This window comes from Anas platyrhynchos, chromosome 4, assembly GCF_047663525.1.
Source record: "Anas platyrhynchos isolate ZD024472 breed Pekin duck chromosome 4, IASCAAS_PekinDuck_T2T, whole genome shotgun sequence".
Lineage (NCBI taxonomy): Eukaryota > Metazoa > Chordata > Aves > Anseriformes > Anatidae > Anas > Anas platyrhynchos.
The window spans coordinates 56347162-56374585 of NC_092590.1; the positions used below are offsets into that span (position 1 = coordinate 56347162).

A 27424-nucleotide genomic window follows, 5' to 3' on the forward strand; every position below is an offset into this window, starting at 1 on the left:
TGGCTGACGATGCTCGTGCAGTTCTGGGAGCTGTGTGGGTAGTGTCAACCCGCTGGTCCCCATGAAAGGCTTTTGTAGATACTCAGGGCTTCACAGTACAAGGCAAGGCACACTTTCACTGTGTAGAAGCTTCTTGTGTTGGCGTGGTAGCCCCTCATCTTGTAGCCACTTGGCCACGTGAGTAGCATGTGAGTCAACCCGTGCGTTTGCATAATTGGGACCTTACTGTTTGCTTAAAGGAAGGGCAAGATGGTGGCGAGCAGCCAGGCTCCGCGGGTCTGTCGTGCAGGTGCGTGAGGGAGGAAACCACCCGAGGAGCTTGGTCAGAGCTGGTGGTAAGGCGGATGGGGCCTAGGGAGGAGGCAGACGCCTGAGCCCCTCCCAACCTCCCTCCTCCTGGTGCTGATGGCTGGTGCTGCTGTCTGCCCCATCCGAGGTTCCTCCTCCCTGCCTGCCCCTTCCCATTGCCCGAGGACCAAGGCAATTGCTGTTGTTGCTCACCCCTAAAATGAATTCTCACCTTGTGCAGAAACAAATTTTAGCCACCACAACACAGGGTTCTTTTGTGTTCGCTGCCTCACACAAGGAAGGGATGGACGGCTGCTCCTTCTTGTTAAAGCCACCCAGTCACACATGGCTGCCTTTAATAAAAAAACTGCCCTGTAAGGGTCAGCCCTCAAGTCCAGGCAGCAATCAAAATTACAGAGACGAGGTTTGGGGGTGGGGAGAGAAGGGGGATTTAATTTCTTTATTCATGTTGATATTTTTGAGAACAAGCATGGTTTTGTTGCAGTTGTAACTTTTACTGAAGGCTGCTGGGGTTGCATTTCATTATTTGATGTGTAGAAAGATTGTCGTAGCAAGTATTGATGTCCAAGATGTAGATGAGGGAGACTTGAGATTTCCATAGCAGAAAGAATAGTGACAATTATAGTAGTAATAGTAGATATGTATGTGTAAAAATGGTTGGGTCTGGAGACCAAATTCTCATCACATTTATTCCTAATGTGAGCTCAGAGGAGCGTGGATATTGATGTATTTGAGATCACAGTCTTACCATCTGTGTAGATCCTCTGTCTCTTACTTCTTACTCGTCTTGAGCTTTACTACTGTGCGTTTATAGCAATTACATTTTCCTGAAGACTGTGTCTGGAATTTCTCCTCAGTGTGTAAAACAGGAAACGGGGAGATGATGTGATTTGCTCACACGAAATATATGCAGTCAGAGGTTTGGTCATAAAAGTTCTGTTCTGTTGCTTATCAGACTCTGTCCACTATTCTTTCTCAACAGAAAGCAATGGAAAACACGTGGACAGAAGTGAGTTGCTCTGTTCAGCTTAATTCACTGTACATATAATGTAAACCAGTCTGTGTGTGTAGTTGTTGACTTTCATTGTAGAAAGACCTACTCTGCGTTCTGTAATATGCTGTGAATGTCTTGAATCAATGGGAAGTCCAGAGAAGTAATGCTCCTTGTTGCTACTCTCAAAAAATCTTTTTGTGTTCCAGTTAGACAGAAAGTCGAATCATTGATGAATGTTGGCTTTGCTTGGACAGAAAGTAATTCAGAGCTACCAGTTTATGTCTGTTGAAGGTCCTTAACACGTAAAAGTCATTTTGACTTTGCTCAGTCGAGCAACTCAGGATGCAATGCCAGATCAGGATAACCTGATCGAGTGAGATGTCGCTGCCTGGATCAGGGGGATTGGGTGAGATGATCTTTATAGGTCCCTTCCAACCCAAACCGTTCTATGATTCTGTTCTCCTAACAGAACAATATATCTTGGATCTTCCTGGAGAGAGAGAGTTAAGGCTATCTAACTGTAGTAGCCTATAGTTAAAGCTGATATACCTATAGTCACTAGTTATTATCTATTTGCTTGACTGATGGGAAAACAGATAAATTTTAAGATATTCTGTTATTTTTTTTTGTTTGACTAAAACATTTATTTTCCTATGTTGCCTTTATTATTATTATTATTATTATTATTATTATTATTATTATTATTATTATTATTATTATTATGGCTTCAGCTTTACATAACTTGAGTAGGACCCAAGTTGATTTTTGGAGGTCTCACATCCAGAGATCATAGTTTTTAGGTGTCCTTCTGCCAGACTGAAGGAATTGGGTCTAATTTGGGTATTTGAAACATGTCTTTAAAAAAAAAAAAAAAAAAGGAAAAAGCTAACATGCATTTTTGCATTTTTGCTATCCTTTCACATTTGGGGAGTTTGTTTACTTGTTTAGTTTAGGACATACAGTCAGAAATTAAGAGTCAAATTCAGGTCTGACATAACTCCATCGACTTACTGGAATTTCCACAGTCATGAATGACTCATAATGCCCAATATTCAAAAACGGCCTCCAAAAGCATGCAATTTTGGGAAACATTTTTTTTTTTTCTTCAAAAGCTGTTGTTGTATGAAAACTATATGCTGGCAGAATTTGGAAAGTTAATGTAGGACTGAAAAATGTTGTCTCTCTTTTACTCTAGTATTGTTAAATACTTACTGAAAAAATTGCGCTTTTCCCTGCAGATCTGTGAGATTCTGAAGTGTCTTACTAGACACAGCATGGAATTTAATTCCTTTGTCAGAAGAAATGTACTAAAGTTAGCATGATATTGGTTCATTCCCTTGCTGTTTGAAAAAAACTTTGCAGAATCTGTCCAGTCTGGACTAGTTTAACCCCTGGAATACTCCAGCTGCCATCTTCAGCTATTTTTTTTTATGCCTTATATGTTGGTATATTAAAAAAAAAAAATCAGTAAAGGCTGTGACTTATGAATGTACAGAGGCAAACCAATCTGCCTCACTCATATACCTGGTGAGGAAAGGCTGATGGAATGGAACTTTTTCCCTCTGATGAGGAGATAGCTTCAGGGAGACCTAGCAGCAGCCCCCCAGCTACTCTGAGGAAGTTACTGAGAAGCTGAAACTGAAGCTGAGGAGCAGTGTGAGAACAAGAGACAGTGGTCATAAGAACACCGAATGTTTCCAGCTGAAATAAGAAAAAAGCCTTTCACTGCGAGGCTTTGGAACAGATTGTCCAGAGAGTCTCTTGAATCTTTTCAAGAGGTTTTTAGGGCACGACTGGACAAACCCTAGACAAATCTGTTCTGTATTCAGAGCTGAGCCTGCTCTGTGCAGGAGACCAGACTAAACAACCTCCTGAGGTCCCTTCCAACCTGACTGATACTGTGATTCTGTGATTCTACGCTGAGTAACACTTTTAGGGGAAGATAAGGATCATTGGGTACTTCAAAGTCAGGCTGTGCATGGCAGCCGGTACCTTTAAAATGTTGTACTTGTTAAAGCTGAATGAAAATGAATTGCAAGTTAAAATTACTGTACTGCAGACATTGAGAACAAAGGAAAGAAATAGCCAGTGGCTACCATATTTCATACCTGTATAGTCCATACACACATAATATATACTCCAGCAAGAATGGTATGTTGAAAACAGTATGTATGAAAAGCAAAAAAGTGTTAGGGAAAATACAGCAGCACATGCTTTCAAAAATTTTTTTTTTTTTTTTTTTTTTTTTTTCTCATCTTAACATGTCTAAAGTTCTGAACATCATTGCTATTTTCCTTTCCTACTTCCAAGCTACCTTTGTAAGCAATGTTATTTAGAATTTCATTGTATAAACAAAAAGTAATATTCGGGGTGATATCAGCTGTAGTGTGAAATACACTAATCATTTGCCTACTACACAGACACCTAGTAATATCATTATTGATCTACTTATCTTAATGAAAAGTGATTTGACAGAAAATTTGAATTACATACTCAGCACTACAGTTTCTGTAGTGAGGAATGTGTATCTTTCTATCTGCAGAACAAAATTCTAAGCTCAGATATATATGAGAGAATACTCATGTATGACTACTGCTTTGACCACAAGTGCCTTACATTTCGTCCTGCAGTACGAAGCATAGATGAAATTTCACTATTATAATATGGGCAAATACTTTGAGACAGTACAGCCAGCAGAAACTTGAGATGAGGATTATCTTGTAGGTCTGGTTTTTCATCCTGTCTAGGGTGTGTTACCTTAATAAGTAAGCCAAATAATTACTTATTTACAGATTCAGCAAATGGTAAGGTCACACTGGCATTTCTGAGCAAGGAACCACACTAGAGACAACTAGTTGGTTAAAGTAGACTGAATTTCTTTGAAATACTCTGAAAGTAGTTAGAATTCAAACCCAGTCTGTGGGACTGTTAAAGAAAAGGTACTGAGATAGCAAGGGAACACGGCATTCAGAACATCACAAGGCATGGGGTACTGTATGAGTAGCTTGCCTGCAGTTGGTTTTATTGTACAGGATTTCACTGGGAAATATTGAGTGATATTAAAATGACGTGAAAGCAAAGAAACTATTTCACAATATGTGCAAGTCTTCCAGTTGTGCTCATAGTTTTTTTCAATACAATAAGAAAAACATTTGTACAGTGTGTTTCGCCAAACAACTTCATCATTTCTCATGAATCAGATAACACAGGCATTTTAATATCACTCAGCATTCCTCAATGAAATCCTGAAAATTAGCATGATTACTAGCAGGTAAACCTTTCCCAGCCTAAACTTTAAGGGAAGACTAAACGTTTCTGTTCCTTCTTGTGCCTCCCTATCTACCTGTAACAGTTAATGTCAGTGTTATATTTTCAAAAATGGCCAGGTCCTTTTTAAATCCTCAGCTTTTCAATGAGCATCTTGAGACATTTTTGAAGGAATCACATTGTCAAAAAGGGAGGGTGAGGGGGTGTCAGTACATTCTAGGTAATGTTTTCTCAGACTGTTGGTATTTCTCAGATGGGGTAAACTGGCCTTTTTGATTTTAATTTTGCTGCTGATGACTGAAGAAGGAAATAGAAATGAAATGTCTGTGTATTTATCTACCTACTGTGAGCAGTGGAGTCATGGCCACCTACTTGCCTTATCAGCACTAGATCATGTAATATCCCTCATTATATTTACATAAACCCAGTGTTTTTAAAATGTAAATTCAATTTCTCTGACCCGATTTACATAATTTGGGAAAACTACTAACTAAAGTGGGCTAACAGTACACTAACTTCAAATGTACTAAATAATATTAGAGGCTCAATTTCAACTACAGTACTGCACACATAGCTTGCAAATATTTCAATCATTAAAGAATATCTAAATAGCTTTTTTTTTTTTTTTTTTTTTTTTTTTTTTTTTTGATTAAACACTATGCATGTTAAAAGCTCCAATATCAGTATACTTGGTATGCAAGGAGCTTTGAGACATAAAACTGGGGTGGCAGGCATGGGCAAATAAACAGGAATGGTGAAACAGGGCTTCTGTTCACAATATCTGCCGACCTATGTTGCCATGTTATGTTAATTAATTCTTAGACATTTCCAGTCCTAAATGACTATACCCTGTGTCTCTCTTGTTGAGCACTCTCCAGCAGCAGATGTACTACTTGTAAAAGGAGCATTTGTAGTAGTTGTCAAAAAAGATGAGATTACTGCTGACACTAGTTTAAATAAAAAACAGGTGGACATTTTATATACCTGCAAAGCAGTTAATCTCTAATTCTTCTGTCTTTTCCTTCAAACTGTGATGAAAACCATTGCATACTTGGCTAAGGGAATTTTTCTTCACTGCACTTTTGTGAAATAGGGAAACATCATCACCATTTTACTCAGGGAAAACTGAGGCAGTATTAGCAAGAGAGGGTGAAAACTATAGTGTCTACATCAGAAAGTTCTCTGTGGACTTTCAAATGCCTATCTCGGTTTTAAAATACAGACTTAGACTTTTATGTTTCAGCAGGTCAAGAGTTGAAGCTGGCTTTCTTGAAGTACTGGGAAACTGCACATAAATCAATGAACCATCCTTCCCCTTCTTACATGAAGGTGTTTATTTCGAATCCAGTTATATTTGCTGAAGCAATAGGGAATTGTTAGGTTTTGAGGCTAATGAACTTTTTGTAAGTCATTTTCAGAGTTATGAACATGGTGGTGGCCAAAACAAATGTATGTTGGTGTTGACAAGTTGGTTTAGAAACTTCTTTTCCCCTGCCACGTGATAGAGAAATATTCATGAGTAATAGAAAAATGCCTGAGGACACAGAGCATACCACCATGGTTAGGTAATTTTGCTCAGAGTTTGCTCTGAGCGAGCTGGTGACTTTTGAACCTCAGGTCTCAGGCATGGGGAGCTATACCAGCAGACTGCTGCCACAAATGCTGACTAACTCTGCTTTGGGCCTGGTACCTGGGGTGCCTGAGCACACCGGCACTCTGCTTCTCTGTGCTGGGTCTAGGCTGGGATGGAGTTAACTTTCCCTGCAGTGCCCCACACAGTGTTGTGCTAGGCTCTTGTAGCTAGACCAGCACTGGTATCACACCAGTGTTGTGACTATTGCTGAGCAGTGCTGGCACAGCACCAAGACTCCCTCCAAACCACCCAGAGCCAGCAGGCTGGGGGTGGGCATGAGGTGGGAAGGGGACACCAGCAGGGCAGCCAACCTAAGCCAACTGAAGGGGTATTCCACGCCATGTGGTGTCACACTCAGCAACAAAAGGTGGGGAAGGGGAAGGAGAGGAGTGGCTTTCATTATGTAGACATCTGTCCTCCCAAACAACCGCTACGCGTATTGAGGCCCTGCTTCCTGGGACACAGCCAAACATCGCTCGTTGATGGGAAGTAGACAATAATTGTATTTCCTCTCTGTGCTTCTGCATGGCTTTTGCTTGTTTTTCCCTCTTCCTTTTCCTTTCAATTACATTATCCTTAACTCAACCCAGGAGCCTTTTTTTCTTTCCATCACACTTTCTTCTTCCCCTCTTCCTCTGAGGAAGGGGGAGTGAGAGAGCAGTTGTGGTGGAGTTCAGCTGCCCAGCTGGATCAACCCACCATATTCTGGGCATTCTGGGCCTGGAGTTAGCTTCTTCTAAGCTGGGTCGGTTTCTCATCACATCCCTGTCCTGAACAGTAAGGAAAAATAAGGACTGAAATCATGAAAGCCGATGGGACACAAGTGCCTAAGTTACTTCAGCAGTTTTTAAACCCCATTTCAGCTTCTATTCCTGCTATCTCAGATGTGCCACTGGCCTTCCCAAAAGTGTGGAATGCCTGCCTGAATGCATTGCCACCTCCCGACATCTGAACAAAATGTGCTGTTATCCTTTCAGTACTTTTTAACGAGTGTCCGATGACTAGTTTCACACAATCATTCCCACATGCGTCAGACACGTTCAGTCCTTATGGGTCTGAGGAAGACACACAGGCTCCCAGATCTGGAGAGAGGTATGGAGGCTGCCCTTCTCTCTGAGTGCTCTCACCAAATGCTCTCTTCTGCCTATGGTCCATAGAGGAGGATGTGACTGTCCCTCCTGACATCCTTGCCCTCGCCTCTGCAAAGCTCAGTTATATAACTTCATGAGGCTGAATTCCAGTATCTATAGTAACGTTTAAACAGAAATAAAACAGTTACCAAAACAGGAAAAAGTTACTGAAAATTGTCCAGAAATGAGATCTTACCTCTCCTGGGTCACACATACAGCACAAAAAAGGGGTTTCTGTATCCATATGAATTGTAGATGAGATCCTTACCCCCAGTTGTCTCCTTTCACAGTATGCAAGAGAGATAAAAAAGAGGAAAAGGTCTTCAGAGAGGAGCGAACTGAGTTGGAACAGGAGCTGAGGAGGACAGCAGAGTGGCTGCTTTCCAAAGATGCTTTCAGAAACTTGGTAAGAGGGTTTTACTAGGGATGGGAGTAGAAAGAGCTATGGACAATTGCATGACTACAATTTAAAGTGCATTGGCGCTGGAGGCACTGCTCCTCATGTGCCAGGTGAAGAGTCTGAAATATCTGGATTACATGGGACTGAGAAGAGCAAGATTAGGAGAATGTGAAGGTTGCTTTACAGTCAAAATTACTCTCTTCTGTCTACATTGAAGGTGTGCTCTCTTCAGGCTCCTTTGGATCCCTTTACGAAGAGCAAAGCTACTCCTATTGCAATCAGTTCTCAACAGAGCTCCCTCAGCAAAACTTCTGTTGAGACATGGTCTAAGTAGATTCCAGTCAGTAGAGAAGTTCATGAACAGTTGGTTCATGAATTTGGTGAACAGTTATTTAGAGATACCATCACAGAAATTCAGTGAGACACAGCACCACAGAACAGCTGTAGGTATTCTGAAGCTTGATTTAAAGTCCATTGCGTCTGTTGCCATTTCTCTTCTTTTTTAAGCATTTGCAGGGAACACCAGGAGAGGATATCACATTGTGCAGGCTTCTAATAAAAGGCCTGAACAAACTGCTGCTAGTCAGCCAGGTATTCCATCAATAGTTGGAAATGGAGAGTTTTGGGTTTGTGGATCCTCTGATATTTCATAGGAAATACATATTGCTGTTGGATAACCCCAATGGTTTTCACTTATAATGCCATTTGCAACATTTAGTTTTATTCTGCCATGTCTGAATGCTTGATTTTTGAAAAGAAAATATATAATTGTAGGATCATATTCTGATGAAAAATGATATATCTTTTTGGAATGTGCTTATTGCAGGTAAGGAGTATAAGTTCAGAAGACGGAAATCTCAAATCAGATTTTTTTACTTTTTGGGTTTCACAGATGATAATAAAAAGTGTCAGTTATACAATGAAAATAGAAAAGATGCTAAGAGATTTATTTTTAAAGTTATGACAGGGAAAATAACATTCAAATTCAAAAGCAGTTGAATTTTATTGCTTTGGGGAAAATAATTATATAATAAAGAATGCAAATGAACATTTTTTCTCAAAAATGGCTGTATGCTTCCTGCAAAATTTGCCACTAAATATGAAGTCCTTAAACTCTTAATTTTCTCCTGAAGAGATTTGTTGCAAACAGCAGTCCTTTGGAGTTGAAAGTTCTAGAAAAACAAAACAAAACAAAACAAAAACAAAAACCAAACCAAACCAACCAACCAACCAAACAAACAAAAAAAAAAACACTTGAGAAAGTTAGAGTTTCTTATATTTATGCAGACTCCATCAACATAGAGAAGTCCTCAGTGACACACTTTTTTCCACAGTACTCCAGAAACTAAAACTTTGTTAACAAGCTAGCATTTAGTTACAAGAGCAATTAATAAAGTGATCAGTTTAAACTCTTTTAGCAGTTATGATCAGGGCTGGGGACAAGAGTAAGAGGTGAACGGAAAAAGGATCAGATGTGGAATATTTGAAGCACAAAGGTCATAAATCTGACTTTGAGTGTACAAAAACCCAAAACTAACAACAGTGTTTTTGGCAGGTAGTAGTAAAGAATTGGGAGGATCCAAAATTCTAGAGTGGAAAGTAAACATACACACCCACTGGACAAAATTCACCCGTGTGTAAACAGCCAACAAAAGTCCATTTCCCATGTAAATCCCACTTACACCCTAAGTTGGACTAATGTTTAGGAGTTATTTTGAAGGCTTACTGCATACAGAAGAATATCACTCTTCGTTAATTAATAAGAATCTTGCATTCTGCCAAGACTTATGTATGCACCTAACTTAATATACTGCAGATTCTCTGCTGTTAATGACTGATAATGTGTAAACTTGAAATGCTTGCTGTAAAGGTTAGGTAAAATTGGGACCTAAGCAAAGAAATGTAGGACATGAACAATAAATCATAAGATCTATTCTTTGAGTATGCATCAATAGTAATGGAGTAGTTAGCGTACACATAGGGCTTTATATATTAAAAGCACAGTATGAGCAATGATCCAGACACAAGAAGCCAATATTCATGTCAATAGTTTCAAGGAAATGCAAGGGGCTGCTTTGGTAGGGCTGCAGAATAGATCCCACTCACCAAATTTCACATCTCACAGAATCGCTTCTGTTATTATTCCCTTTAGTTTTACAGATGAAATAGAATGATGGTGTAAGAGCCAGATATTTGCTTTTTTATTGTTAATAAACATTTTAACAAAGCTAAGAGAAAACACCTTAAGCAGTGAAACAAGTCTTTATTGTGTAGCTACGTAGTCAGGTATTAGTAAGGTAAGCTGGTGTTATAGCTTTCTCACTTAAAAATTCATGCTAAACAGTGATATAGTATACAGCTGGGGAGCCTAATAAAGAGGGAAATGCCTACCAGATCTCTTTTTGTTCGTTAAAGATCCCATTAAAGAAAACCACGAGCCAGTAGGTTCACCAGAAGGCTATTGAGCCCCTAGTGGAATGCGTTATGCAGAATGGATCTCTCTTGGGTGGCTGCCATTGTTTTAAGCTTTGTGGTAGGCATCGCTTGAGCATTGCCCTGTAGACAAGCAAGGATCATTTGCTTTAAGAAGATGCTACATCATCTTTGTATATTCTTCGTGATAGCTTCTCCCCCTAAATAGTGGACTACTAATTGGGCTGCTTTGCAGAAATTAGGAGAATTCAAGATTTGAAAGCATGGTAAAGTCTGTCCACCCCATCAGCACCCAGATTTTTAAGGCTGAGCTGATTTCTTTGCAAGTATCTCCCACCCCAGCATGTCTTTGTTGTTGTTTCTTTATAATTTGATTTATTGCTTGAATTTCTATCAGTTTTACAGACTAGAGCTCTATAGGTAGGTAAGAAAACAACACCAAAACAGTATTTCAGTTTTAAAGATGATTTACATATCCCAGTGGGTAAGGTAACACAAAGTACACAAAAGATGAGTGGGGGAAAAGTGGAAAGTGAAAGGAATGGAAATACTGATAGTCTGCCTCCTTGCTTTCAGCAAAATCTTCAGTTCTTAATTCTAAAATAATTAGACACAAATCTTGAAAAAGCATTGATTTGGTGAGTACAGACAAAATGCCCTGCAAACTTCAGTTAAATTGCAGCAAGAAGTTATTTGCCCCCACATATACTTGGGTGTGCCTGGTGGTAACTTTAATTGTGAGAAAGCAAAGCAAAGCAAAGAAGGTCCCTTTTCATGCCAGTGATTCGCACACTGAAGATCCTTGAAAACTCTTGTTTCTCAAACAGGGTATGTGTGGAATTCCTGCCATCTATGTGCAACTAATTCAGATGGAGATCTTAAAATTGGCTTCCTTCAATCGAGTTTTGTTATGCACTTGGCATGCTTTCGCACCCAAACCTCCCATCTGCAGCCTGCACCTGCATTGCTCAATATTTAACTCAAAGAACTCTGAACTTCCTGGACCACTAAGGTGTCTTTTGGTTTGTGGCTTGTTGGCCAGAGCTGTTGCTTACCATAAGAAAGAGATTTAGATGCAGTAAATAACGTAGGTTTCCAGTTTCCTCAGTTTTGTTTCTGTATTTTGAAAAAGAGCTCCTTTCTGGCATGCTGCAGCTTTTCCACAGCGTGAAGCACAGGACGCACAGAGCAGGGTATAACCTTTACAATCTGAGCTTAAAATGCAATCGTTTTGCATTCGAATGCTTTCTTTTTCTGCACAGTAGCAGAGCGCAGGATATACTGCCACCTCCACCACAAACAAACCCACTATTTTCTGCTCTTAGTTACGAAATTGTTTGGAAACGAGCAAAGCTTTCCCTTTGTCTTATGACTTTTTCTGATAAGCTGGCAGCAGGAATTCAGACTCCCATGCGGCCTCTGGTCCGACACAGCTGAGCTGCTCGGCGGCATGCCCCCCCGGCGGCCAGGGAGTTCAGCAGCTCGATGGACTGGAGTCGTGGCAGGTATTTGTCCAGCGATTTTACAGCTACATTGCACCACTAATTATTTACTCTGGTTTTATAGCCATACCTCTCCCTTCCTGGTCTTGTGGGTCTCCTCTGTGCTGCGAAGGATCCATAAAATGGGAAATCAATAAATAAATGAAATCCCTCCAGGGTTCTGCTTGATGTGCACGCAGATTTCTGGTGAGCCATGTACATTATTAGTAACACTAAATGCTTAATTATCAAGAATTAGTTTCTAGAAATTATAAAATTGTGCGAGTGAATGTGCAAACACTCACAGATACATACGTGCATGTATAAATATGTACACACAGATATATGTTCACAGTGGCCTGGGTAATCTATGAACTTGAAGGGTCATTGGCCTGACTTCTATGGATGGGCGATGATACCTGTGAAGGCTGTAAGTCTGCCTACCCTATAAAATGTTTTTGGAGCTGGCAAGTCTTCCACAATTGTGACCAGAGGAAAGATTGCTTGTGTTCATATCCCTTCTTCCTGGGGAAAAACAAACCAACAAACAAAAAACACAGCAACAACTGATGAACCAACCAAAAAAATCCCATCCTTTCCCGGTACAGCTGTGTCCACTGGAGTTTTACTGCCTGCAGAGCAGTGAACGATCACTCTCAACCACTCTGGATGCTGCACTTGGCTCATTTCTTCCAGCAGGCTAGAAGGGGGTAAGGGAAACAAACAGGCAACCCAGTTCTGGAGAATTCTTTCTGTGTGACCACTTTTTATTGCTAGTCAAAGGCAAGGCCCTGAAAACAATTAACAACCCGTGTAAAACTGTTATTGAGATGTTTGCTGGCAACAAGTAGGAGGACGTTTGTTGAAAGAGACATAGTTTAATGGTCTCAGCAAAGGACTGTGATTGATGATCCCCCATGTTCTTCCTGTGACAGTGATGGCCAGTACCTCTTTTGTCAGGTCATAGGTATATTCTTTATGGGCTTCTATTTGCCTTCTCTGAAATGGGATAGAAACAGTTTTACTTCACTTATAAGAGCCAGAAATAATTACTTGCTATTCTCAACATACTGTCAAGGCATTAAAACGTCAATAAAGGTCTCATCTACCTTGAGTTTTCTGAGCGTTGGTCTTCGGTAGTTTCCTAGAAGTGCTCTGCGTTCAGTAGAGAGACATCTCCAGATGGTGAGGCCTCTCCCTGCATTAGAAGGAGAAAAATTTTCCTTCTGGAAAGAATTTCCCCTTTCCAGTCATTATAGAGGAAATCTGGATGATTCAGTGAGGCTGACTTTTAGATGGCTAAGGTGAGGTGAGATGAATGCCACCCTGGTTGCTGCATTTAGGGCTGTTTATGCTCCATGCGAAGAAGACAGAGTTTGTGTTTCACATCTCTAATCTCTGAAATGAAAAGATTTGCATGAATGAGAGGGATGAGTATTTCACAAGGGAACAACCGGAAAAGCGAGACTCTAGCCCAAATGCGAAATGGTTTAGGTAAAATCTTCCAGCAAAGTGGAGGCATCACTGTGAGTTACAATGACAGGGCCACAGGGCTACTTGGAGCTTTAGGAACAGAACACAGGCTCACCAAGTGTTTCAACAACTCAGGTGGCTGGCTAGTGAAGACGAGATACGAGGCAAGAAAAATAATAATTATAGATGTTATCATCGGTATGGAGCAAGGCCAGTGCAATAGCTCAATGGCAAATACACTGTGTGACTGGGAAGTTGAACCGAGGGAGAGAGTTTTAGGCTGTTTGTCCAAGTGGACCAGCAGAGAGGCAGTGCTCAGAAGTGATCTCAACTGCAGGAGGCAAAATGCCAGCCACATTACTAATGCAGTCTCCTTCGCCAGCTGATCTCTTTGGCAGTGTTGGTGTCAGCAAAGCAAAACAAAGCTTAATGAGATTGCAGAAGGAACGGCAAGCGACGTTGGCAAGCTGCAGGTGGGCAAGGTTTCTTTTCCGTATGCAATAGCCACAGTTTTCCAGATCATGTGTGCTCACGGGGATGCAGATGAACCAGAAAGCAGGCACTGGGTGGGATCATCAGAGAGGATGGTCTTTGACAAAAACAGGCCAAAGTCAAAAAGCCAGGCTTGGAAAGCTCCAGGATCCACAGCTCATGTTAACAAACTGTCCTGTTGCTGGGAGCCAGGATTTCCAAATCCTGGCTGCTTGAAGGCTGTCCTCTGAGCTTGCAGATCTCTGAGCACTTGTGCTAGGTGCATGACAGCTTCCAGCAGGGCTGCATCCCTGGGTACTGCCTGGGGAAGAGGATGAAACCACATGAGCTTCCCTGTGCTTTTTGACCCCAGGTGCTTTTGGCAGTGACTACCATTGGCCATTCATATGTAGCCATAGAGACCCAGCGTGTTATTTTTTGGAAAAAAGTAAACCTGAGTAGGCACTGCCTCAGAGCTCCTGATTTAAATCAAAGTGTGATATTGGGGTGCTACTTCCCATCATCTGTTGCAATCCTTGAAACATTGGTTATGCCTGATCTTCTGTGGGTGGCTGATCCCCAGAAAGCCTATGGGGTATATACCATCCAAAGAGGATGATATCGTCAGGTAGGACGATACAGCTCAGATGGACCTTCTGGATCATCAGGTCTGTGTCTGTCCTGTTGCAGACAGTTGTGTCATACAGTCCCTTCCACAACTGAGTTCCATGGTAAAACCAGTTAGGTTTCTATTCCCACTTATCCTACTGTCTGTTTCAGAACCCTGTTTCTTTCCTGATTAAACATGTAAATTATGGCATAAATGTATTCATTCCAATGTCTATCAAATGACAGCATTTTCAGCGTAGCTGAAAGTTATTTTAGCTTTCTGGTGTTTATCCCTATTTGGCCTTCATTTCACTAGGTTAAACAAATAAGGCTATTGTACTCTTATGTATGGTAGCCTATCCATTCTTTGGATGATCCGAGTCATCTGCACTGTCTTGGCATCCTGAATTCACCCCTCTTGAACAATGGGTGATCAGAATCGTATATAAAATATTTCAGATGAAGGCACAGCAATGCTTTGTACATTGCCATAAATATTGTTCTATTGCTAATGGAAACATTTTGGCTGAAATATCTCAGGACCACATTATTTAACTCACAATTACATTTGCATCTAAAAGGCATCCTATGATCCTGGTATCCTCAGTCTTCTCTTCTGTGTTTCCAGTTGATAACTTCTGCCACACTACAGAAATTCTTGTTGCCAGCCCCTAGATGCAGGACTTAATGTTATTTCATTTCATGTAATTTTTAACCTACAGTGACACTTTGCTCATAGGTGAGTTTGTAAAGCATTTCAGCAAATGTCTGTGCTTGATATCAATGCAAATAATTAATTAATTCATTATTATTATTTCACATAAAACAAAGAGAAAATTGGATGTAGCAGAATTTATGATGCCTAATTTATGAGAGCATTGGCATTCAGGTGGGCAAAAAAATATTACTAACAATGTTGTTTACTTAAGGGAGATCTTTAGTTTGGATTTCTAAATCCTTGTCTCAGGTGTGCAAAACTTTGTTAGATTTAATTGCACTTCATTGTTTGTCTCATTGCAGCAAGCATTAACTGCATTTTCATTCTGAACGCATTAAATAACTTTTTCCCAGATAATACTGCACATTTTTGTGCAAGCATAGTTCAGCAATAGGGCAGTTTAAGCAAAGCTAGTTTAATTAATAGACCTTCACAATTCAAGTACAACAAAGTTGTAGAAAATTGGCTGAAGTTCTCCAGCCTGTAGATCTGGAAGGGCCAAACATTGCTTTTAGTAAAGGATATTGTGCTGAGCTGTGCAAAAAGTGGTTTTATGTTGTTTGTGCTGTTGGAATCACTACCATTTCTCCTATTCTTTTCTATGACAAAACCCCTATCTGAGAATAAATACAGGAGGGCAAAGTTCAGTGAGAACATTTTATTTTAAGGCTGGGTTTTCTGACTTTGAAATGCTGGATTTCTCATCTCTGTGGTTGCATTAATGACAATCTTTTTTTCTAGACATCTGTGTGTATTTGTGTGCATGTGTACTTTGTATATATAACATTCATGAAGATGCAAAAATATCATATATAATGCAAGAAAGGCTTATTCATTGTCTTTCTGTTCCTGGCAGTTCTCAAGAAACGGAAAACAATGCTTACTTTTTTTTTTTTCTTTTCTTTTTCTTTTATTTTCCTCTCTTTTTTCCTCTATTACAGGCCTACGGAGATGGCGCCTCTGGGAACTTCAAAATTGTTTTTACTACTTTGAGGAAAATGTAATGTGATTCAGCAGCACCTTATCTGTTGTATTTGCTCTGCTTGAAGCAAAATGTTATAGAAGTACTTTTTTGTAAGTGTAGCTGAACTTTGGTACCACATGCCATCTGGCTTTAAAAATTATTCCTAGGAATCTGACCAATCCTACTTCTTTAAAAATAAAAGGTAGCAGGTCATCTTGGTTCTAACGCTATTTGGAAAACATCATAAAAATTGATGGCATGAAATGTTAACCAGATCAAAACAATGCCACGGTCTCCAGAAACATTTCAGGCTCTGAGTGAGTTTGATTTTTGCAAGGGAAGGACAGAGTGTGAGTAAATAGGGAACTTTTTTTTTTTTTTCCCAGCTCTTAGTGTGGGGAATGACAAGTGAAGACAATGACTGAAGCCTTGGTCTTCAAGTCCCTAGTGTCAGCATGTGTCTTTCTTCTGATTACAGTGGGTTTCAGCTGGTATTTTTATCTTCTTGGGATCTTGGGATCTGTTATATGCAAAAATTAAAAAGTTTGATGTCTGAATCTGCTCATAAAACATTAAATGCCTGATATAGAGGTTGCTATAAAAACTGTTAAATAATAATAACAACGGTTTGGATTTTCAAAGGCAGGGAATGGAGGTAGCTGTCCACAGGGAGCTGTGTCCACTAAAAGCCAGAAGAAAAGTAGCTTTCTTTCTTTCTCTTTCTTTCTTTCTTTCTTTCTTTCTTTCTTTCTTTCTTTCTTTCTTTCTTTCTTTCTTTCTTTCTTTCTTTCTTTCTTTCTTTCTTTCTTTCTTTCTTTCTTTCTTTCTTTCTTTCTTTCTTTCTTTCTTTCTTTCTTTCTTTCTTTTTCTTTCTGGCAATCCTTTTCGCTGTGAGCAGAGCACATATATAAATTAAGATATATCATGTGTAGCATGCTAACAGTTAAAGTCATAAACGTCAGCTGGTTCAGCTCACAGGAGAATAAGGAAACTGTGGGTAAAATATGATTATGTAATTTGATAAAAGTTGAAATCCTATCAGGTTAAGAAGGAGGACGTATGAGTACATATAGCTGAAGTATATTTCCTTCCAGAAATTCTTCTCCTTCTCAAAGGCAACATGTGAGTTAATAGAAACTGTATCTCTTGCCTCTAAGCCTTTTTGGTTGGTGAGTATCTGATGTGTGATGCTGAAGAGGATTATGAAGTTTTTTAAAAGAGGAAATGGGATCAGAAGGCAGAGTAAAGCAGGGGCTGGCTTGACATGCCAACTCACACACCACTGCTCTAAAAGTGTGCAGTTTTAAATTAAAAATCAGAAATAGGATCCTTATAGTTGAAAATTATACTGTAGTTTGAAAAGAAATCATGAAAAATGTTTTTTTTTTTTTTTTTTTTTTTTTTTTTTTTTAACTGCAGTAGTGGCACATCCAGTTTCTCCTACCTTGAGCTAACCTGTACTGCTTCAGCAGCAAAGCTTTGGTGACCGTATCTGAAAACCATCACTCCACACCCTCAGATAAGCAATAAGCAATCCCCAATCCTGCAAGCTAATCCATATGGATGAACTCTGGTGTCCTTGTGGAGCCTCAAGGTCAAAGTCTAAGGAAAAGAGCAGTAAGGGAAGTGCCTCCAGGATAAGGACAGCAGGTTGCCCAAAGTAGCAAAAGAAACTATATTGTTTAAACCAAAAATGAAATTTGCATTTTAGACATTTTTATTGAGCGATTTTATTGAGTTCAAAACAAAGTCATCTCTGCATTTACCCTCCTCTTTTTATGATATTCTTTGAAGTTTATTTTCTGTTTAAACACACTTGCTTACTTCCCAGAAATCTTTCCTCTTTCTATAAGTAGATTCATGAAACAGAAATTATGTCTACATATTGCACAAACTCCACACCCTTCGTGTTTTATTGCACTGCCGGTAGTTTGGTCTCGTTCAGATGTTTGCTTTCAAGGAGATATAGGGCTCTGATTGTGATAGTAATTTATTACCTGTTTTATTGTTGCCATTTGTCCTATAATTTTAAAGGTAACCTGAAATGATTCTCTAAGGAACGTCAGTCCTTAGACCTGTGTCCCCAGCCCTCAGGGATACTCAGCAATCTCAAGCTGTCTATACCCAGAAGATCTCCAAGTACATATAAGATAATATTGGATCTGAGCTGAGTGCTGAAGGTGAACAGTGGACTGAAAAAAAAAAAGAAAAAAAAAAGTTTCACCTTAATTTTTTCCAAGCCTGTCGAAGAATTTGGTTAATGTTTTAACTGAGAAGACACTTCCCAGTGTTTGTGGTGTGGGTAATGTCAAATCACCGTGCACTTCAACATGTGAGCAATCACGCATGCATACACAAATGGCTGGAACATGGAAGACAAAATGTGCTGTAGATGCCAGTGTAATGCCCTGGAGATCAACTTTCACTTCGCAGGACTATCCCATCAATTTCCTATGTGACTTTGGAATAAATGCTTGAAAAAAATCAAAGTGTATTTGGAGCACAGGCCTGGGCCTGCTCTCATGCCTGAGGTCTGTCTGTGCCAACACTCAGGTTTGTCATTACATCTCCTGTGCCTGCTGCAGCGAGGCCATGGAGGTAGAGCTGGCCAGCCAACAGGTCCTAAAAGCACATCCCAGGGTAGTTAGTGAGATACTAACTTAGAGTTAATGAGATATTAATTAAGAGTTAATGTGGTCAAGTAGCAGTCAAGCTGCTATCAAGACAGCATGGTCGTGCTATACAAGCTGCAGGCTGGTAGTAGGGGTGCATGAAGCAAGCAGCAGGGAATATAGCCCCAGTTGAGTATGATCTCTGGCTGAACCCCTCCTGTGTCTACTCTACTTTCTTCTTTAATTTCCTTTTTCTCTGCCATTTTTTACCCCACAATACAAGCAAGCTTTAGTTTCTCCCACCTTAAAAAAAATCTCCACCTTTGATCTCAATCACTTCTGTAAATACCACTCCTGCTTCTCTTTTTTCATCTCTAAGCTCAGCAAATGTATAATTTTTAAGCACTGCTAGGATTTCTTATATGTGGAAAGAGGAATGTGAGAGAACCCATTTGGTCCAGTTTTATGCTCTTTGCATAAATGCAATCTCTGATGAATTTCAGATCCAGCCTGCAGTTTTCAAGCTCTTTACCCTGTCAGGCATCCCTGACACATAGCCTGGGTTCCCTTTCCTCTCATGGCCCTGCTCTTGCCCCAGACAGTTTCTGCAGCATAACCATCAGCTCTCTGTGTGGATCTCACTGGAATCTGTTCTTGGCACGTGTGTTGAAGCTTTGCTGATTCTGTTGTGGCATTTCTAAGACCTGACCTTTCTCACCCACCCACAGGACTAAAATGCTCATTCTGGCTTCTGTTATCACATGCAGAGTTGCAAGCAACACAATTTAGCAACCATTGCACCTGTGGCTCTGTGTGCAGTTTTCACACATGCACATGATAAGTAGGTTATTAAATATATATCGATAGTAAAAAAAAACCACAAAACTCCACTGGTTTAGGCATGATAATTTTGCAGAATTTCTGCAATGCCCTTAGAAGGGCAGTGCCAAGGTGGTTTTTGCATGTTTTTTTTTTTTAGTGCACTTCCATTGTTTTAATATCTTTATGGATCCATGCAGCACCTAAGGGAGTTACTTTAAGTGGTAAGTACATGAGAAATGAGAGAGAGAGGGGTAACAGGGAGCAGTTTGTGTTAACAGCCCATGTGGATCTTGCTCATCAAGAAGACGTTGTGCATGAAGAGGTTTGTGTTTGGTCTCACTAAGAATGAACAGAGTTCTTTCAGGTTTGTTTCTTACCAGCTTTTGCATTCTTCTCAGGCGCTGCTTGTACAGCAGGTGGTCACTTAGCATTGCCACTTGTTTTTCTTTCTGTCTTTCTGTAGTACAGAACAAGCAAAGATGTGTGGTTTCCTTCTTTATCAAGAATAGCAAAGTTGGAAGAATAATATTCCACATGGAGCTCCATTTGTGGAGGGCTGGAGTAAGGATGCTACAGTTTTGGTTTAGAAGGAGTACAGCATTTACACACACATATATATATATATATTTATAGGAGGGTCTTTAAAAGATTAAGAGATATCATGGGTACTTGTTTAATTCAGTTCCACTTGGGCCTGTTACCCCAGGCTTGTGTCATGTATACACAGACATGTCAATGTGTCAGCTATCCGAAATACCAGATACCTGCTCACAGGTGGAAGCAATCATGCTGCTGTTTCAGAAAGAAGTGCAAGTCAGCTCTATTCCCAGAGCTCCATAGCTGATTAGGATGGGAGTGTTCCCATTCCAGTAAGTCTGCTTGAAAAGCAAGATTTATTAGGACAGATGCATTGCACAGTGACATATCTCCATGGCTTTCATACTAGAGCTGGCTTTTTATCTCCTACCTGCCAGAAGTGTTGAACAGAGCTATGCAACAATGTCAGTGTCTTTCCCTTTTCTTAAGGCTTCTTTCCTCTCTTGTCAGTCAGCTGATCCTCCCACTATTTTGCTTCTGATTTCCATCCTTGTGTTTTCCTCTCACTCCAGGTACCCTATTTCCCCAGACTTTGCAGACATCTGGATCTCAATTTCACCATCGAACTTCAGAATCATCTTGGCTGAGGTTGAACCTCCTTGGAAGCTGGACAAGTTGGGATCTGAATGTTGTGAATTGGATAACTCATTTTCAATGGAGTTGAGCTGGAACTGAGATGTTGGGCCTGGATCTGAATTTATAATCAAATCTGAACACCGTTTTGAAAAGATGGAAACATTGGATCCAGATCCAAAGTCCTAATCCCTGGATTTAAGTGCAGTAGTATCAGAAATTATAGATCCCCACAGCAGAGAAACGTGAAACTCAGGCCTACTGTTTTGGCTGTGGCCTATTTCACAGTTTTATTGAGGAAGGAATGAACGTTTCACAGTTTGAATTTATATTCCTTTCTAATACATATTAATAATGCTTTACCTCTCTGTCCTTCTGCCAGTGTTCTGCAAACGTATCAGATTAGGTTTCAGTTTTCTGCAGGCTTGCTCTTTAAACATTGATACTAGGCGTGCTGCATTGCTATATAAGTCGTCGTGCTTGTCATGCCCACTGCACAAGTAATTGGGTTGCATACTCAGTGTTGAGCTCCTTGGTACCACAGCTTCAGGTCTGATTTTTCATGTGCCTCATTCCTGAACAGCCAGCATTAGATGTGGATTTTCCTGTACGCATCTTCCAAGTGATTTAGGATCTGGTTTGATTCCCATTGAAGTCAAGGGAAAAAGCTCCTATGATTTATGTAGGATCAGAGTCACTGCATCACAGAATCATGGAATGGCTGAATTGGCAGGGCCCTCTGGAGGCCCCTGCCCCAGCCCCTGCTCCAGCAGGGACACCCCCAGCATGGTGCCCAGCACCGTGTCCAGGTGGCTTCTGGACATCTCCAAAGATCGGACCCTAACTATAATTACAGTGGTCTCCCTAGAAGAGTTGCTCACCAAATAATTTTCCAATTACAATAAGGAGCAAAATGCTACATTTATTTCTCTGTAAATGAACAAGTCATACTTTGGGGAAAATACATGTATGTTACCTAGAATGGGAAAACATGACAGAAAAGTGTGTAAGGCTTTTTCATGTCACAGTTATCTTTTGAAAACAATGTTTAACAGGCAAATCTCTACCATGGAGCACATGGTTGGGTCTCTGGGGGGAAGATACGCTAGGCTGGGGTCATGGCCTGTCTGTGGCATGGGAGTGACAGCAGTGATCTCTGAATGGAAAAGAAAGGAAATCAGGCCCTGGAAAGACTGGAAAGAGGGAAAACATGAACAGCTGAAGCTCAAAAATGTCCAGACATCCTTGAGCCTTAGCTCAACTATGTGAATAAAAATCAAATCCTGACTGAATTTTTGACCTTATCTAGAAAAATCTCTGGGGACCACCAGACACTTATGAAGAACATTTTAGCCTTGCTGCATGCATAGCAGCCCCTGCTGAAATTGAAATCCTGGAGCGCTTTATATATACATATATATATGTATTTGAAGATTGAAACTACACTGTGGATTAATTAACCTTTCTGCTTTCCAGAAAGCTACCTGGAATTTAGCCACCCTGTTCTCATTTGACATTTATCTAAAGAAATGTGAGAATTATGAGGCTGCATTTTGTTTAAAAGTGCCAATTTATCATGGCACAGTTCAATTTAACAATCAAGAAACTCCTTGGAATGACTGACGTCCTATTTTGTAAGGATTTCCTGATGTAAGACTTGACTAGCTTGACTTCATTTGAGTGTTAGGAAAACAGGTTGCTCCTTAGCTAAAACTAAGCATGCTAGATTTCACTCTTGATTTGGCAGGGAAAGCCAAGATATAGACAATATTATTTATAATGAAAGAACTAAGCTAGCCAGCACTGCTTTCTCAAAGGCTTTGTGAAAATTTATGTGAACTACCATGAAAACAGCAGTAAGAGAAATGACAGTGGATCTGTTTGCATAACTGGAATTATAATCAAGTAAATGAGATGACTTTCCATTCCATTTGCCCACTAAGCCCTCCTGCATCAGGAGCAGTCACCACAGATATCTGCGAGGCTGTAGGTTAAGGCACATTATGCAAAGAGCTTTTGGTGGTCAGGTGCCAACAGAAATCACCAATTTTGGGAGAAATGCTGATTAGGGAGGCTTAAAATTAGGAAGGAAGTGAAAGTGAAATTAAAAGTGTTGAGAGACAGTAGCAAAAGATGAAGTAATCATTTTAATTTGTCACATATTTAGAACTTATGTGATGATATTTCACCATTAAAGGGATTCACAGTTTTCCTATGGAAAAGACCTGTCTTTTCCTGGCTGTAGGTATCTTGTGCAGGATCTTTTCACAGCAATGCCACTTTTGGTTACAAATGCCTTGAGTGCTCTAAGACCAAAGCTGTCCCTGGTCCTCCCAGTACTGTAAGCACAATATGGAGAGGCCCTCCTGTTCAATTCACCTCGAAATGTCCTCCCCAGTTTCCTCATCAGCTGAACTACTCCAAGTACAATGTGGAGCTCAACCAAACAAGAAATGTTTTTGTGCATTTTCCTGCGTTTCTGCCACCTTGCCACTCTGGGAGGTTACTTTGGCTGATTAGAACTCCTCTCAGCTTAGGTTTATTCCTGAAAGTATGACATACACAGTCCTGCAATCACCTTTGTGTTTTTGCTGTTTTCTTTTCTCTGTTTCTAACAGTGCTTAGTAACACTCATGTTGTGGGTATTGTATTTTACGGCATTTGAATTCTCCTTTAAGGTGAACTTTTCATTAACCTCACCAGACAACAAAGGTACTCTTTCATGTGTGCACATCCAACTTACCTACAGACGCAAAAATCTCTCTCAGCAGTACTTCTCCCCAAATCCAAAAGCATTTGCTATTTAAGAGTGTTGTTCATTTGTTGGGAAGTCCTGTTACCATATCTGTCGCCATTGTGTAGTTCATATAACAGAGTTGCCTTGACTCTGGTATTTGACTGCACTAAGTTGCAGAGAGGGACAGACTAGAAAAGGAGTTCCTGTGTGTGTTGTGCATGGGAGAATGGGCAGAATAAATGCTTGAAAGTGGCATATCCAATGGATAAGCACAGCACTGAAATTAGGTGGTTTGAAAAGCTGTGTGGGTGGCTGTCTGCTATGCCTCCTTTGCAGGAGTAGGAGCGATCCAGCTGCACAAATAGTTTGTCTGTTCAGAGCCTGGGGATTTTGTTCCTCTGCTTTGCCTCATTTTTTTTTATGTGTTCAAAACAAAGCAATTATATGAGATTGTATTGCTTGAAAAAGATGAAAATGCTATATCAGACCCTCCTTTGCTACAACAGCTTACAGCTCCAGTTTCATGTGTATAGATATAAGCTAAATGCCCATCTGCATGCACATGCAACCAAGACTGAAAGTCAGAGATTCAGGAACTTGATGGAAATTCCTAGAAAATTTGACCTGCTCATAAGAATGTTTTATTCTGCATCAAGTTGCAATGAAAAAAATTTTGTTTACCTGCTAGCTTGCTCTCCTAATAGAGCTTATTTAGATTCTTAGGTAGGTTTTGATATAAATCAGAATATATGTTAAAAGATTCTATAACTGTGTGAAAATATGAAACTTTGACTAGATGTGCAGTAATGTATAAATTTTTGACTATCTTGATGTCACAGAGCTGAAGAATATGAACTGAATTAGAACATCTATGGAGAAATAGTCCTGATAATGAGAAGATTTCTAGTACATGAAAATTTGTACATCCATGTTCTCATGGATGAGTATTCAGAGAAGGATACGGGGGTTAGTTAAGACATTTAACAATGATGGTTGATCTCCTACTAGTTTTGATATACAGTTAATTCTTTTTACATGATTAAAAAAAGTAAATAGGGAGAGTATAAAAGAAACCTTCAGTCCTGGAGACAGGCCGAAGGGGGAAAACAAAAACAAAACAAAACAAAAAACCTACCAGCTGCAGTTCCTGAAATCTGTTGAGGTTAATGACATTTAAAGAAGATCCCAGTAAAGCAAATGAAGATTATCACAGAAAAACAAGAGAAGATCTGAAAAAGGAGGTGGTAGTATGTAGATCTGACACTGAATCACCAGGAGAATGGGTTTAGCTTGAAGCCATCAAGATGAAAAAAACCTTCAGGCCATTAGCTTTAAGAGTTCAGAGGTGTGAACGAGTCAGGTTTTATAGGGAGAGGTAGTGTCTCTTGAACTGTGTGATATTGCAAACTTGGGATGGAGTCATAAAGGCAATAGAGAAAAGGAGGAATGATATCAGGGGAAAGAGGGATGTAACATATGCTGTAAGAGTACGGTAACTAGGGCTGGGAAACAACAGCAAACAGCCAACATAATCTTTTCTGAGAACCAAAGGGAACTGAAGGATGCACTGAACTGGCAGTGGACCAACAGCTGAGGAAATGGTGGAAGAAGGAAGGGTTGAATTCGTGGAAAATTAGTTTTCTTTCTCTGGGAAAGAGGTTGTTTTGATTTTGACAGTCTCATTTGAAGAGAAAGAGGAATTTGCCATCTGTGGAGACACCACTTCCAGAAAATCTTAACCTTTTCATGACTGACTGTGTAGGGCTGCAGCTGCCTCATGCAGTAACTATGTGGTGGCCCCAAAGGGTCTCATTTTTCACTGCCATCAGTTTGAAACATCAAAGTTCTTTACAAATTTATAATACAGCTTTGTTTGTTCTTCTAATAGGACATTTAGAGGTATTATACCACTAGAAGTACAAACATCCTTTCTTGGTCATAACTTAACCTCCATAAATTTTATATGCTTGCACCCAAGAACATAATGCATGGTGTCACAGTTTTTCATAGTCATTGAGTACTGATTGCTGGAAAACAAATCTTATTACTTCTTCTTTGCACATTAAAGTAAGAAACCTATTTATGTTTTTCTGTTCATCAGTATTTGGGGTACTCACATAATCTAGTGAGGAAGGACAATGAAGTACCTGGCTAGAGATTATGGGTAGGTATTATTTGTGCCATGTTGTCAGGTGTATGGTGCAGCAAACTGATAGTTAAATTTGAATTACAGTAAATCATCTTAGAGCTGCACAGGAAAATATAAGCTATCAAGAAGGGGTAATTCTAAAAACAAAGCAGAAGTTGTTTATAAGGGTGGTCTGGAAAGAAACAGGACAATAAAATTTGTGGATGTCTTTTTATTAAAAAACAAACAAACAACAACAACAAAAAAAAACTAAAGGAATGTGTAAAAAATGAAGAATTCCCTTTAGTGTAATGAAAGGGAAAACTTGGCTTAGGAAAAATGAAGGCATATCAATGAAGAAAAAACATAATTCTCAAAGATTCTCCGATTCGTGGAATAACAGCTGAGCTAATCATGAGGGAACTGATACAAAACTTTGAAATGGAAATTTCCCTCTGGAAAATGATGCTCCACTGGGTGCAAAATGTATTTCGTGAATTTGAATGCTGAAAACAACTGGCTTGTTAGTGGGAATGTTTCAAGGAAATTCAAAATTGAAATGGGAGATTCCATTTTGATTATCTCATCTTGTTTATATTTGGTTCTTCTCTATCACTTTTCCTGAATGGTATTCTTTGTCCAGTTAGCTTTTTTAGTTTGTGTGTGTATGTATGTGCACATGTATATCAATGTCATAATCTTTTACCAGTATAAACATTTTTTTATGAATCTAGATACTTTGGATATCTTCTGCAAAATGTATTATCTACATTTTTCATCTCAAATTGGGTTGAAAACTGACTCTGGAGTTTTGGAATTTCCTGTGACCTAAACAACCTCCATTTCCTGAACTGTGCTTCCAGCTGACGATTTGGCTGGGTGATACCTCACCAAGCTCTTTTTTTTTTTTAGATAATAGTTGCTTTATTTTATCAAAATTTTTTTTAATTCTTTATTGTGACTTTCCCTTAAGAGTGACAACAATATGAAAGTCCCCATCATGTGTTAACCGCTGCTCCCTCAACTGAAGTATGACAAGTGGCCATGAACTCACAGGATCACAGAATAATTTGTGTTGGGCCTCTGGAGACTGTGTGGTCCAAAGCCTCTGCTCCGAGTAGGTCGGCTGGAGCAGCTCTCTAAGGCTGCGAACTGTCGGGTGTCAAGTATCAGCAAGGCTGGAGTGGAGACTCCACAGCCTCTCTGGGCAACATCCTTTGGTGCTTGGTCACCCACATAGCAAAAATATTTTCCTCGAATCCAGTTGAAATTTCCCATGTTCCAGATGGTGCCTGTTGCTTCTTTTTCTGTCTCTGTCCCTTCCCACGACACCAGGACATAACTGCAGTGAGCACTTACCATGTGATGCATCTACTAGATGCATCTATGTATTATTTATGTTTATATTTATATTTATATTATATATTTATATATTATATAAGTCATATTTATGTGTATATTTATATTTATATGTTTAAAGCGATATGTAGATATATAAGCTATAACTTTATATTTATTATGCATTTATATTTTTATGCATGATTATATTTATATGCATCTATTTCTATTAAGCCAACAGCATACATATTGTAAGCTACTGTATCGCAGCCTGCATGGTAGCTACAGTTCAGAGATGTGCTGACAGGTGTGGAACAGCAGTTTATGAAATGCAATATGATCACAAACACTTGTCTGGTCAAATCATCAGCCTTGCTGTTATCTCTTACAAGATGATCAAAGGTAAACCTTTATCGGTGGTTCAAATCCATTGATTTTTACCCAGTATAGATGAAAGATTTTAGGGGGTGCCATGTGATTTTCAAACACCATATATCTGCCCCTACCCAAATAGCAGTGTTTTAGTGTTTGGAGTCTTTGGGCTTTTGCAAGCAGCTGTAAACTTAAGCAAAAAATATTTTTAAACGGTCAGTGTTTTTTACTAGTATTCTTCATATTTTTCATCTCAGGGGGTTAGTTTGGTATCTCAAGAACAGTGCATATGACCTGAGAAAAACTTGCATGCACTGTAGAGATTCTCACAAGTTATTCCTGCCCTAATAAAATGGAGTACTG

At 39.7% G+C, this 27424-nt stretch overlaps 1 long non-coding RNA gene across 3 annotated transcripts; it reads left to right on the plus strand.

The window, feature by feature from the left end:
- The first annotated feature begins 1282 nt into the window (after positions 1–1282).
- LOC140002494 (uncharacterized) lies at positions 1283–27424 on the plus strand. Of its 3 annotated transcripts, XR_011809207.1 has the most exons (5): positions 1283–1318; positions 7624–7739; positions 11733–11854; positions 15860–15918; positions 17302–27424. It is a non-coding gene; the product is annotated as an uncharacterized lncRNA (long non-coding RNA). The 3 variants fall into 3 exon arrangements; XR_011809206.1 differs by lacking the exon at positions 1283–1318 and having other exon boundaries at positions 6820–7739; XR_011809205.1 differs by lacking the exons at positions 11733–11854; positions 15860–15918 and having other exon boundaries at positions 20426–27424.